The 13,098-nt window shown below is 39.8% G+C and overlaps 1 long non-coding RNA gene across 4 annotated transcripts in view; it reads right to left on the bottom strand.

The window, feature by feature from the left end:
- Positions 1 to 12,897, bottom strand: part of LOC100626591 — a 194,701-nt gene extending 181,804 nt beyond the window's left edge. For 3 of the 4 annotated variants that reach the window (XR_002341849.1, XR_002341850.1, XR_002341848.1), the window contains exon 1: positions 12,545 to 12,897. This is a non-coding gene — a long non-coding RNA (uncharacterized LOC100626591). Of the gene's footprint in view, positions 1 to 4,445; positions 6,042 to 12,544 lie in introns of all 4 variants that reach the window. The other variant, XR_001307127.2, reaches the window with a different exon arrangement.

Below are 13,098 nucleotides of genomic sequence, written 5' to 3'. Positions count from 1 at the left end.
AAAAGGAGGCAGAAAAAAAATACACATTGAAGGATAAGGGTCCTTGCTTGGCTTTCTATGCTGATAAAAATTAAATTGTCAATGCTTTATTTCATTTTACATCGTGAAGATGCAGACTATGTGCAACAAATGTCATCCTTTCCAATTTCTGATCAATAATATTTCATGGCCTTTAAGGATTAGTAGATACTACAATTGGTTTCTCAGAGATACGACTAATCAGCAAGAGAAGCTGACAGATGGCTTTAATTCAGATGGCTGCCTGAAAAGAGATGGTCTTCAGAGAAGGTGTCAGATCTTATCGTTTTGTAATATAATGACATTCTTTTTTTTTTTTTTTTTTGTCTTTTTTTGCTATTTCTTGGGCCGCTCCCGAGGCATATGGAGGTTCCCAGGCTAGGGGTCTAATCGGAGCTGTAGCTGCCAGTCTACGCCAGAGCCACAGCAACGCAGGATACGAGCCACGTCTGCAACCTACACTACAGCTCACGGCAATGCGGATCCTTAACCCACTGAGCAAGGGCAGGGACAAACCCACAACCTCATGGTTCCTAGTCGGATTCGTTAACCACTGCGCCACGACGGGAACTCCTATAATGACATTCTTTACTGGAGTGAAGGGAAGGAGGGAACATACTGGTCTAGATCCTTTGCATTACCACCTTAAGGTTAAAGGCAGGAAGCACATGGCCAGGGTATCTGTAGTTTGTGGGGTAGACTTAGAGGCTGCCCCCTTTCCCACAGATGCAGGCCATCAGTCATTCTTCTTGGCTATACAAGTGAAAGTTGCTCCTCCTCTCCGGAAAGCTGATCTTAGAGTCCTGATACTCTGAGGCTTGGAAGTAGTGAGTTTTCCAGACAGGGAGAAGGATAAAAATTATGGAAGGGAGAAGAACATGAAATTATTGTTTCTCTCCTTTCCTATCATCATATAGGTATGCAGTGTGTTGGGAAGCAATGTACTATACAGGGTAACTGGAAGGAACTGAACAGGCAGAGGTAAGTAATCATTGCCTCAAATCTAGGAATGGGGAGAAGGATGAGAAAGTGAGCACATGGAGTTAATGTACTTTATTTTTTTTTAATCATCCCAATATTTTGTATTGGGACCTAACATAATTGGGTAGAACTGAGCAAGTATATGAGTAAATCTAATTTTCAAATACGTGTTCCAATAGCCAGAAGCAAAAAGATACAAAATATGGCATCTCTCAACACTGCACACTAGGAAGCTTGCTTAATTTACCAAATGTTCATAAAGTCTTTTAGATTATTACATTGATTTATTTATATTTAAATACTATTGCAGTTTTTCTAAATAACTGATAAAAACTAATTTTACCTTGTCCCCCCATCATATCACTACCACCACACACATATAGTTTGTTGCAGGTATTTGGGTTTATCTTGTATTTTCTCCGCATTTCCACTTTCCCCCATAACTTACATCTTCCCACAGATTGCAGTCACAGATCTTGTTTAACTAATTTCAGCTGTGTTCTTGCTCATGTAGAAGAGTCTATTTTCAGCAGACAACTGTTCTTAGAATGGTGATAAAGGGCTCACACCTTTGGACTAACTACTTAGGCATTCGTTTAAGTCCTTACCATTCTCTAAACATTGTCAATCACTTTGGAATAGAAAAGACTTCATTGTGATCTACAATTTTTCCCATTATGCTTCTGGGTGGATTTTGCCAAACTAGCAAATGAGAAAATGTTTTATTTACCTGAGTGTTTTCCACTCCACTAGTCATCTTACTGAAAGCTATCGAAACCTTTCTTGAACCTTGCACTGACCTTCCCTACATTATTTCCAAATTCCCTATTTTTCACTGGTCACTAATAGAGGAATAGGTTATTTTGTAAACAACAACATAAATCCTCATTGCCTATATTGTAATATCTTGGATTAGAATGAGAAATTGTACAGTGAAGTGGAAAGAACAATGGACTCAGAGTTGGATCTGAGTGCTAGGGCCAGATATGCTGCTACCTAGTTCTGTGGACTTGGCCAAGTCATTCAACCTACAGGCCTAGGGTTCTGCAATATAAAATGAAAGGATTGTAACAGATTAGGTTTTTCATGTTTTATATCTTACAGAAAGTTATTTTCATATCCTGAGAATCTTTTTTTAAGTTCATTATTTCATTTCACTCAGCAAAAATTCACTTAATGCTTACTATGTATTAGGAAAATAAGACAGGATAAATGATCCTGAATTCAGCATCAAGAGAAAATAAGAGACAAACAATGCAGAAGAGAGAGTACGGGGTGGGGAAAATACAAGGCATAAATACTGAAAAAGTAAATGAGATAAGAGACAGCATGGGTTAGGGCAATATTTGAAAAGCTGATACAGGCAGACCTTAGAGATATGGCTTCAGTTCTAGACCAATACAATAAAGCAAATACTGCAATAAAGTGAGTCACAAATTTTGTGGTTTCCCAGTGCTTCTAAAAGTTATGTTTACATTATATTGTAATCTATTAAGTGTGCAATAGCAGTATGTCTTAAAAAAAACAATGTACATAAATTAAAATCACTTTATTGCTTAAAAAAAGCTAATCATCATCTGAGCCTTCAGTGAGTCATAGTAATAACATCAAAGATCATTGATCACAGACCATCATAAAAAATGTAATAAAGAAAGAGCAGTTCCCACCTTGGCTCAGTGGAAACGAATCTCACCAGCATCCAAGAGGATGCAGGTTTGATCCCTGGCCTTGCTCAGTGTGTTAAGGATCTGGCGTTGCCATTGGCTGTGGTGTAGGTTGCAGATGCAGCTCAGATCTGGTGTTGCTGTGGCTGTGGCATAGGCTGGCAACTACAGCTCCAAATGGACCTCAAGCCTAGGAAACTCCATATGCCTTGGGTGCAGCCTTAAAAAAGACAAAAAGACCAAAAATAAATAAATAAATAATAATGAAAGAGTCTGAAATGTTGCAAGCATTATAAAATTTATCATATAGACAAAAAGTGAGCAAACGCTGTTGGAAAAAAATGGCTCTGATAAACTTGATCAATGTAGGGTTGCTGCAAATCTTCGGTTTGTAAAAAAAATGGAATACCTGCAAAGTACAGTAAGGCAAAGCATAATGAAATGAAGTATGCGTATATCTGAAAAAAATTCCAGGAACTAATCAGAGACAGCAATCCAAAGGTTTAAGAAATCTAGAGCATCCCAAATAAAATAAATTCCAAAAAAGGAAACTATATTACAATTGCTAAAAGTGAACAAGGAGAAAAAAAATATTTCCCCGGGGATGGGGTGGGTAGGAGCCAGGTCATATGCAAAGGAAAAGTTAGACAGCTGATTGCTCAACACATCAGTGGAGTCCTGCTAATAGTGGAATAAAGGCTTCAAAATACAAAAATAAAAAACCTGCCAACTAAATGTCTACTACCTTGTGGAATATCTCTCAAGACTGGAGTAACTAGGCTTATTGTGTTCATCATTTTGTAATGTATAAAAATAATGAATCACTGTGATGTAAAACACACTAATGTAACTTTCTAAGTCAATTATACTTCCATTAAAAAGAAACTGAAATAAAAATAGACATTTATAACTCTAATAGAGTTCATCACTAGCATACTCTTACTAAAACATAATCTAAAGGACACCTTTCAGGCTAAAGGAAATTAATTCTAGATGTGATGTAAGATCTGAAAAGCAGGATGGAATAAAGCGAAATATTAATCAACATAGTACAAAACAGTAATAATAATGTCAATTGTTTTTAAGCAGACTTCCAAATACAGCAAGTGATGAAAGTCAAAAGGGGATAAGCAGAATTAAACTCTGCAAGAACTTGTATTACTGGGAAGAGGGTCAAGGTTTTGATTAACTTCAACAATTTAAGTATATTTGGTAAAATTTCTAGAGTAACCACCAAAAGAAAGAAACAGAACGAGCAACTTCCAAATGAGTACAGGGAAAAACAAGGTAAAAAATGACTCATTCAATCAAGAATAAAAGGCAAGAAATGAGAGAAAAACAATCCCAGAATAGTCCTGGCACATCACAGATAGTTTTAAAATATTGAGAGGATAAATGACTACATTTACGAAGGAAGAAATGAATGAATGCACATGTTGACATTCCTATACTGAAGAGAACAGCTCAGAATAAATCAGTACCTAGATACTGCCTAGTTTAGAGGTTGTGACTTAGAGATTAATAGATAAATGAGGTTGCTAAAGTCGCAAATATCAGTATTTGTCCTAAAATTTACACAGCCACTTGAAATCTTGAATGTGAATTCTCATTTCTACATCCACAAGTGGCATTTCCCGTGAGGTACACCAGCTGAAAAGACAGCATTTGCATTCCACAGCCCTGATATATGTGGCTCCCCAGGATTTCCCCATTCCCCACATATTTAGGCAAAAAGTCATTTTAATTTTTCACTTCATTTCAGTATTTCTGAATGCTACTTACCACATAAGATTGCATTTTAAGACTGCCTTGATCAGTAAAGGATTTTCGGTTGTGCTGGCCCCTTTTTCTACTAGGTCCCCAGGCGGAACAGCTGCAAAACTTAATCTAGCTTTTGGTAATGAATTCATTCATCTTATTAGTATGCAACTCAGGCAGACTAACCCCAACTTTAAAGGAAAATGAATGCTGATCTTTTTAAAGAGAGTGAATATGGAGCAGCCTGATCCCTGAGAGGCTCCAAGAGATTGAAGTTGTTCAAGTCTCACCCCTGGGCCTTACATTGGTAAAGTCACACAATCAAGGAGTGCTTTGACTGTCCTGTCAATCAAAGATGCTGCACCAAACCTCACTCATTCAAACTGATTTGCCAGACGGACTTATCTTAGGATAGTAAAAAGAACCTGCTAAGAATCACCACCTTTGCTCAGTCTCAATCTTTCTGGGCTTCAATTTATTCATCTGTGAATTAGGGTGAGTCCGAACATAATCATCTACAACCTTGGTTTTCAAACTTTAGAGTATATCAAAATTACCAAGAGAGTTTGTTAAAACACAGGGTTTTGGGTGTGGCAGTTCTCAGGTGAAGCCTAAGAACATGCATTTTGATTAAGTTCTCAGGTGATGCTGATGCTGTTGGTACAGAGACTATACTTAGGAAACGCTGACCTATACAGCCCTTTATATCTTTATTATTATTCTCTAGAATAGTGCAAAATTCGTATTACAGAAGTGTTTAATATTGTTTGCATGTAAAATAATTTTACTAGTTTTTATAAGCACTGTATAATCAGATCATATTAATATACTGTAGTTAAGAACCATTTATAATTACTCTCATCATTTGCTTTTAGAAGTTAACAAAAAGACCTGGTACACAGTTTATTTTTCTCAACAACTGAATATTTAATACGCAAGATCAACCCTTCAAGTATGCAGTAAAAGTGGCTTTTATATGTTTATAGGCACCAGAAAGAAATGTTCAATTTCAAAACTATATTTTCTTGGCCAGTTTCTTACTTCTAGAAAGCATTTATTCCTTTGGATAAAGACTTTAGTTCTATTAACATGAAAATGTCCCAGATATAGTATAAATAAATAAATAAATAAATAAATTAATCAGTGAATCTCTTATTACCACAAGTGATTTTATCAAATTATTTCACAAGTCCCAAATTTGATGGAGGAGGAAGATGGTGGCATACACATGATTCACCAGAGAGAGAGGTGGCATCATCACGGCAGGAAAAGGACATACTAGTTGGGAAGGTTCAACACCAACATCACCATTTTGCCCAAGCCTTCGACTTGTCCATACATTTAGCAAGGTCTTCTCCGCAATGGGCAAAGCCAGGTCGAGTGATCCTAAGTTCATGATGTGGAATTCAAATGAATGAAGCTCCATGGATTCAGATTTGCCTGGTATCAGATGGTGTAATCCAAACTCATGCAATTTCCTAGATGTACTGCTGATGACAACTATATGGCTCAGTATAATATTATGTCATCTGAACCATAAGCCTTCTTATCCATTTGGTAGAAATGGCTAGACCAATGGCCTCAGCAATTAAGGATGGAAATCCTGAACCCAGTCATTCTCTGTGGCATAGAAAAGAGTTCAGCATTACAAATCCCCAGGTCTAGCTATAAATGAGAACAAGCAGCATGGAATTTATTATCTCTGTGTTCCCCCGAGTACTTATTACCTTGTTACTTGTTTTTTTTTTTTTTTTTCCTAGCTGGAAAGGATTTGAACGTTTCAGAACTCCTAGGGCGTAGAACGTCTTAGGCTACCTATCCATTCGAACCAAAAATACACCCTCTGTTACAAGCATGGCAGATTTGTGAAAGGAAAATAAGCAACATGTAGAACATAAAAGAAGTTGGAGAACATATAAATTAAACACCTCACAAAAGCTGGCCAATGTTCAAGGCTTGTGAACTTGCCATGACATTGTATCTACTTAGCGTATCATTAAGGTAAAGTACATTTCCAAGATAACAAAATGAGCAGACATTTAATTTGATTTCAGTAAATACGAGTTAGAATCCCTGCTGCTATGTAACTGTTCTAAAATTAAATGCCAGTGACACAATCCTGAGAAGCATGTCTTTAACTCTGAGTAGCAAAGCCTCTGAGCTGCCCAGTTAGAGGGACTCTTTCTGCTAGCTGCCATTTCGCTTTGTACACAACTCTATCACCATGATATGAAGCCTGCAGGGCTGAAGATACCAATTATTGCCTCCAACTGTGCAAGACCTTTGGAGCTGGACTGCCAGAGTTTAAATCCCAGCTCTGCAATTTAAGAACTATGACTCTGAACAACATACCTAAATACTCCGTGTCTATTTCAACTATAAACTAAGATAACTCTAGTATCAACCTAACTGTGTTATTGTGAGAATTAAATTATTTAAAGACTAATACATGTAAAGCACTTAAAACAGGGCCTGACACAATGTAAGTGTTAAGTCTATGTTAGCTATTAAAGTTGATCATTTCTGCTTTTCTCCCCTAAGTCTATTCGTATCAATAATGTATGTTATGAGCTACCTTCTGGAATGAAAATTCTCAAAGAGAACCCATTCACTCAAGGAGAAAACTCACTCCTTAAAAGATGGTAACATAACAAAAGGGGACAGGTAGGCAGAGGGAGGAGCGGACTGGGGGTTTGGGATGGAAATGTTCTAAAATTAAGTTCTGATAATGGTTGTACAACTATAAATATAAAATTCATCAGAAAAAAAAAAGATGCCAGCCTACAAGGGAGTGGGTACCTTCAGGACACACTAGAAAATGGACTAAAATGGAGAACTGTCCAAAGATTGGCTATACCCCAGAAGGAGAGCAGGATCCCTCCAGCTGCCCTGCAAAAGTCTATTAGAGCACCATGCCGGGTCCTGTGGATCAACCCTACAAAATACAGGCAGGGCAGGATGCGTGCTGGAGCCTTACCGCCCAGATCATCAGCAAAGGGGAGGCCATCGCCACAGGGAACCTCTGTGCTGCTAACCTGGGTGTCATGTATTCACACTAGGTCTGACTAGTTTGCCCCTCTACCTAGACCACTGTACATTTTTTTCTGTTTAGGTCCAGTATCCAACACATTTTAATAATTTATGTTCTTAACAATAATTGCTGCCCACAGTTTAGGATCTACCGTGTGTGCTGCTTCTCTCCAGTATGAACTCTGCAAGGCAGGCACAACTGACATCCTTCTAGAGCTTCAGAAACGGCTGAAGGTGAGGTGAAGTCACCTTCCCAAGACTGCAAAACTATTAAAAGGCAGGTCTGGAATTTGATCATAAATTCAACTGGCTCCAAGGCCCATGCTCTTTCCCCAAATTATCCTGCCTTCTGCTTCATGCGGAGGTGACACCCTGAAGCTCTCTGTTGACCTCTGTTGCGTAGTTAGGGAATATCTTTTTTTTTTTTTTTTGGTCTTTTCAGGGCAGCACTTGTGGCATATGGAGGTTCCCAGACTAGGGGCCGAATCAGAGCTGTAGCCGCTGGCCCATGCCACAGCCACAGTAATGTGGGATCTGAGCTGTGACTGTGACCTACACCACAGCTCACCACAACACCAGATCCTTAACCCACTGAGTAAGGCCAGGGATTGAACCTGCATCTTCCATGGATACGTCAGATTCACTTCCGCTGAGCCACCACAGGAACTCTGAATTTGGCAACATTTTTGATGGCCAATGAGTTTTCCATGGTCCTCACAACTGCTGGGGGAGCCATCTGTGGGGCATCTACTTCTAACTGCAGCCCAAACTGTCCCTCAGGCTTGCACTAGAGAGACAGTCCTTCCATCTGCTGCTGAATATAACCAGAAGCATCCTCATCAGCAGGCAAGGGAGTCAGCCAGACCCTGATTAAAACTCCAGCTCTGTCACTTACCAGTTACATCTCTGAGCAAAGTTCTTTAAGCTTTTCGTTCTGAAAATGAGGATACTGGTACCTCGTAGGTCTTGTGGTAAGGGTTACACAAGAAGATCTTTGTCAAGTGCCTGGCACACAGTGGCTGCTCCTTACACTGAGAACAACAACCACACCTCAGCCCGTAGGAGAGGAAGGAACTTGCTACAGACCTGGGACCCTCCCAGAGGTGGGAGATTTGTCATTCCCTATCTTTCACCCTCAACTCCCCAAATGCCTACTGTCCCAGTTGTTACTATGTGTCCTGAAACTTCAGTTTTGTTCAGGAAGGTAAACCAATCTCCATCAAGAGTAAGAAATATAAGAGTTTCTGCTGTGGCACAGATGGTTAAGAATCCAACTGCAGCAGCTCAAGTCACTGTAGAGGTGCAGGTTTGACCCTGGCCTGGTGTAGTGGGTTAAAGGATCTGGACATTGCTGCAGTCCCTTCATCCCGAGCATAGGCATTGGAAAAAAAAAAAAAAAAAAGAAGGCAACGTAAGAGTAAAATATTACCTTTTTTTTTTTTTTTTGTCTTTTTAGGGCTGCACCTGTGGCCTATGGAAGTTTCCAGGCTAGGGGTCAAATCAGAACTGAGATCCCAGCCACGTCTATGACCTACACTGCAGCTCATAGCAGTGCTGGATCCTTTAACTCACTAATCGAGACCAGGGATCAAACCGGCATCCTCATGGATACTAGTTGGATTCTTAACCCACTGGTCCATGACAGGAACTCCCAAATAGTACTGGTTTTTTTTTCCTCTATTCGTGATGCTCACTCAACTCACCTCGCCATATATTTATTGATCATAGGTACTGATTTATTGGATCTAAATACACATACTCTATCATAAATATAAATATAACATATATTGGAATTCCCATCGTGGCGCAGCAAAAACAAATCTGACTAGGAACCATGAGGTTGTGGGTTTGATCCCTGGCCTCATTCAATGGGTTAAGGATTTGGTGTTGCTGTGAGCTGTGGTATAGGTTGCAGAAGTGGCTCAGATCTTATGTTACTGTGGCTGTGGCATAGGCTGGAAGCTACAGCTCTGATTCGACCCCTGCCTAGGAATCTCCATATGCTATGGGTGTGGCCCTAAAAAGACAAAATAAATAAATAAGCATATATTCATGTATTATGATATATGTGCATGAATCACGTTTGTGTCTATGTTTATGTGTATACATGTACGTGTACTCATGAGTTCATACACATGCACACTTTTTTTTTTTTTTGTATTTTCTAGGGCCACACCCATGGCATATGGAGGTTCCCAAGCTAGGGATCCAATCGGACCTATAGCTGCTGGCCTACGCCAGAGCCACGGCAACGCAGGATCCGAACCATGTCTGTGACCTACACCACAGCTCACGCCAACGTTGGATCCTTAACTCACTGATCAAGGCCAGGGATCGAATCCACAACCTCATGGTTCCTAATCGGATTCATTAACCACTGAGCCATGATGGGAACTCCCCTGTACGCAATTTTAAATGCATAATTTCAAAGGATTGTTTAAATGTCCTCAAGACCTATTCTTAGGAGCATAGGCAGACTTGGATTTCTAAGAAGCTTCCCTCTGTGAGTTAGTAATAAAACAACTGGGCCCTCCTTTTTGGAATCAATTGTCTTTTTATTATCTCCTCAGGCTGAACCTGGCTGTAAGGTCACACAATCTTGTTGAATCAGCTCAATTTGTTCATTTAAAGTTTTCGACTGATGTGAGTTTAAGTGAGAGCAATTCAGACCTTATAAGCTGGTCATGTCCTCAGGTCCCCCTGGCTCTAGATCACTGCTGGCCCCCTCAACCTGCCCCCCTCCCTACTATTATGAGAATGTTAATGACCAACCCCTTGACACCGTCTACCTATTTGTAACTCTCCCGTGTCAGTATCGACCTTAGAATGGCAGGGGCTCAGGCATTAAAATTCAGGCCCCATATAGTCCACCTACTGGTGTAACTAATGCCCATTAACCTCACCTGAAATCATACAGTTCAGAAAAGGCAGAGAGGAAGCTTCGGTTCATTTACAGAGTTAGCTGAAGTCCTCCAGGGCAGTACCTACATTATCTCATGAAGCCTACAGTAAACCAAAAGACCATGCAAAGGCCACAGAATTTATTTCTGCTAGAATTGTCTCCTACTCTACAAGGAGCTATAATAGCACAAGAGCAGAGTCTTGAATATTTTACAAGAAAAGTTTTCTGCTCACAGTAATTGAGCTGTCCAAGTTCTCTCCACCTATCTCCTTTTCTCCTAAATGTTCCTGCTCTTGAACACGCAAGCAGTTTTTATGGGTGCAAGTGTGTTTAGGCATTGAAGAAAAAATTTCGAATAAGGAAAAATATAAGAAATAATACAACAACAACAACAACAAAATCCCACAGTGTATCAACTGATAGAAAAATAGCATGGTCCACTGAAAATATTTTATCTTCCATGCTTTGGATTTTTTATTTTATAAAATAAAAATAGGGCACACTACAATTTTCTTTGACCATCGTCCCCCAATGGAGAGACACCCACTAGCATGAATTGCATGGGGATACTCTTCCAATCCATTTTTTATACTTGAACATGCACACATAACCCATTAAAATGTATACAGTATGTATACACACTTAAAAGTTACATAAATGGCATCGTGCCATAGCATTCTGCAAGCCTCTATTTGTCGATATTTTGTTTCAGTGATGTATATATGATACACAGAGATCTAGTTGATTCTTTTTAATATCCCCAGGTCACAGGATAAGTCTGTGTAGAAGAAATGAAATATGATCATTCTACTTCCTACGTACAAGAGGCTAGGGACTCTAAAACATAATCAGCATATAGCAGTGCCCTTGAAAACAAAGCGTCTGCCAGCCAAGATGTATCAAATTAGAATACTGACTGCAAATACCCATCATGCCCTAGGCTGAGATACACACGTTAAAGTCATAAAGAGGTACCTACCATTACCAAGTTCACAAATGAACTGGAAATGCAAACTTAACACTTGAAATAAATAAAAGATAATGGAGTAGATTCTTAAGCATATTGTTGTGAAGGACAAAATCAATTCAGAACCCAGAAGAGATCACTGTCAACAGAGTTAGTCTTCCTGGAAGAGGCAGTAGTTGAAACAGACAATGAAGCGTGGGAAAAAGTCCAAATACCGTAAGAGACTAGGAAAGATATTATGGATTGGAAACTTTATGGAAAAAAACAAAAAGCTTATAGGTTGGAATAAGTACGGAGCAATTAGGATAATCCTGAATGGCAGGGAGAAAGCTATTAGAGGAAAAAGGAGGTAAACATGTGGAGAAATCTGAGCACTGAATGACAGAGTTTATGCTTGTATAGTTACCCACATGGAGCCCATTAAGGATCTCCATGCAGGATTGGCCCTAACTGTTCTGTCTACATCTCCCAGAATATTCCAGGACCTCTAACAGCCTTGCACCTGTAAACATACTAGTCCCTCAGCAGGAATGCCATTTCTGACCCCCTCTCTTTATCTGTAGCTTTAAACTCAGGCAGCACCCCTACAAAGCCTTCTTTGACAATTCGCCCCACTCAGGATTGGGCTCCCCTTTTCAAACACTCCTACAAGAGCATGGGCTTCCTTCCAGCACAGAATTGATCCAACTGTGTTGTAATTATGTGTAGTTGTCTTTCCCAGTGAATTATAAATTCATTGGGACAAAGAACTTTGACTTATTAAACTTTTGGGTCCAAAATGTAGCCCGGCACCTGTTTCACAGATGCACTCGCTTAGTGTTTATATGAATTAATACCTTAAATAATGATTAATCAAAAAATCATGGGTAGTCATGTAATTTTATATACTATAAAATATTTGTATGTAAATATTACCCACTTAGGCTAAAAAAAAAAAAAATCATTATTTTGATGCCTCTTGACTTTTAGGATACTTCCCATGAGAAAAAACAAATAACTGGGAGCAAAGAAAATATTATGAAAGATAAGTCAAAGTTCTGTTTGTCTTGCAACTCTTCAAAACTCTAATCTTTTCATCTACAGAAAGAAAAACTATGAGCACTTTGATGTAACTGACTATGACACTTCAATCATGCCATCTCCAAATGGATATCTCACCAGCAAACCCCATTAACAAATCCCAGGAAATAAAAATAGAATCTGGGTAATAAAACGGAGTCTAACCTTTCTTTCCTTCGTGCTTGGTTGAGTTTCACTTGCTCACAGGGTGGTCTGAGCAGAGACCTCGCACCAGGGGCTTCAGACCAGAGCTCCTCCTCGTGGCAAGCGGCTGCACCCACCCCTCAGCATAGCAGGCAAGCTGTGTGCGCAAGCGCCGGGCTCACAGTGAGATGCAAGATGGAGGCCTGGGCGCCCGCACCGCGCTTGGAGTGTGGACAGCCCGAGACATGAAGGGCTCGGCCCCAACTGCTCCCAGCTGATCGCTATAAAGCAGCCCTGCCCGTGGCCTATTGCCAGAGCAGGTGTTCTGAGCAGAGCTTACACCTCTCCAGTCTTTGATCAAAGAATGACAGTTTCCTGTGCGTCTGAACTCAGTTTCATTTTATTGGCACCAAGGATACCAGGCTATAACTACCCTGAACCACATAACATATAAGGATGCAAGGTATCCAAGAAAAAGGCTCAAGTGCCACAACCTAGCGTGACCTACTAAGGCTTCGTTCTCACAGAAGGCCAGAGAATACTACCCCAGGAATGGAAAGAAGCTATTTGCAGCC

This window comes from Sus scrofa, chromosome 2, assembly GCF_000003025.6.
Source record: "Sus scrofa isolate TJ Tabasco breed Duroc chromosome 2, Sscrofa11.1, whole genome shotgun sequence".
Classification (NCBI taxonomy): Eukaryota; Metazoa; Chordata; class Mammalia; order Artiodactyla; family Suidae; genus Sus; species Sus scrofa.
Note: the sequence above shows the minus strand (reverse complement) of the source record. Positions and strands in the feature narration are given on the sequence as shown.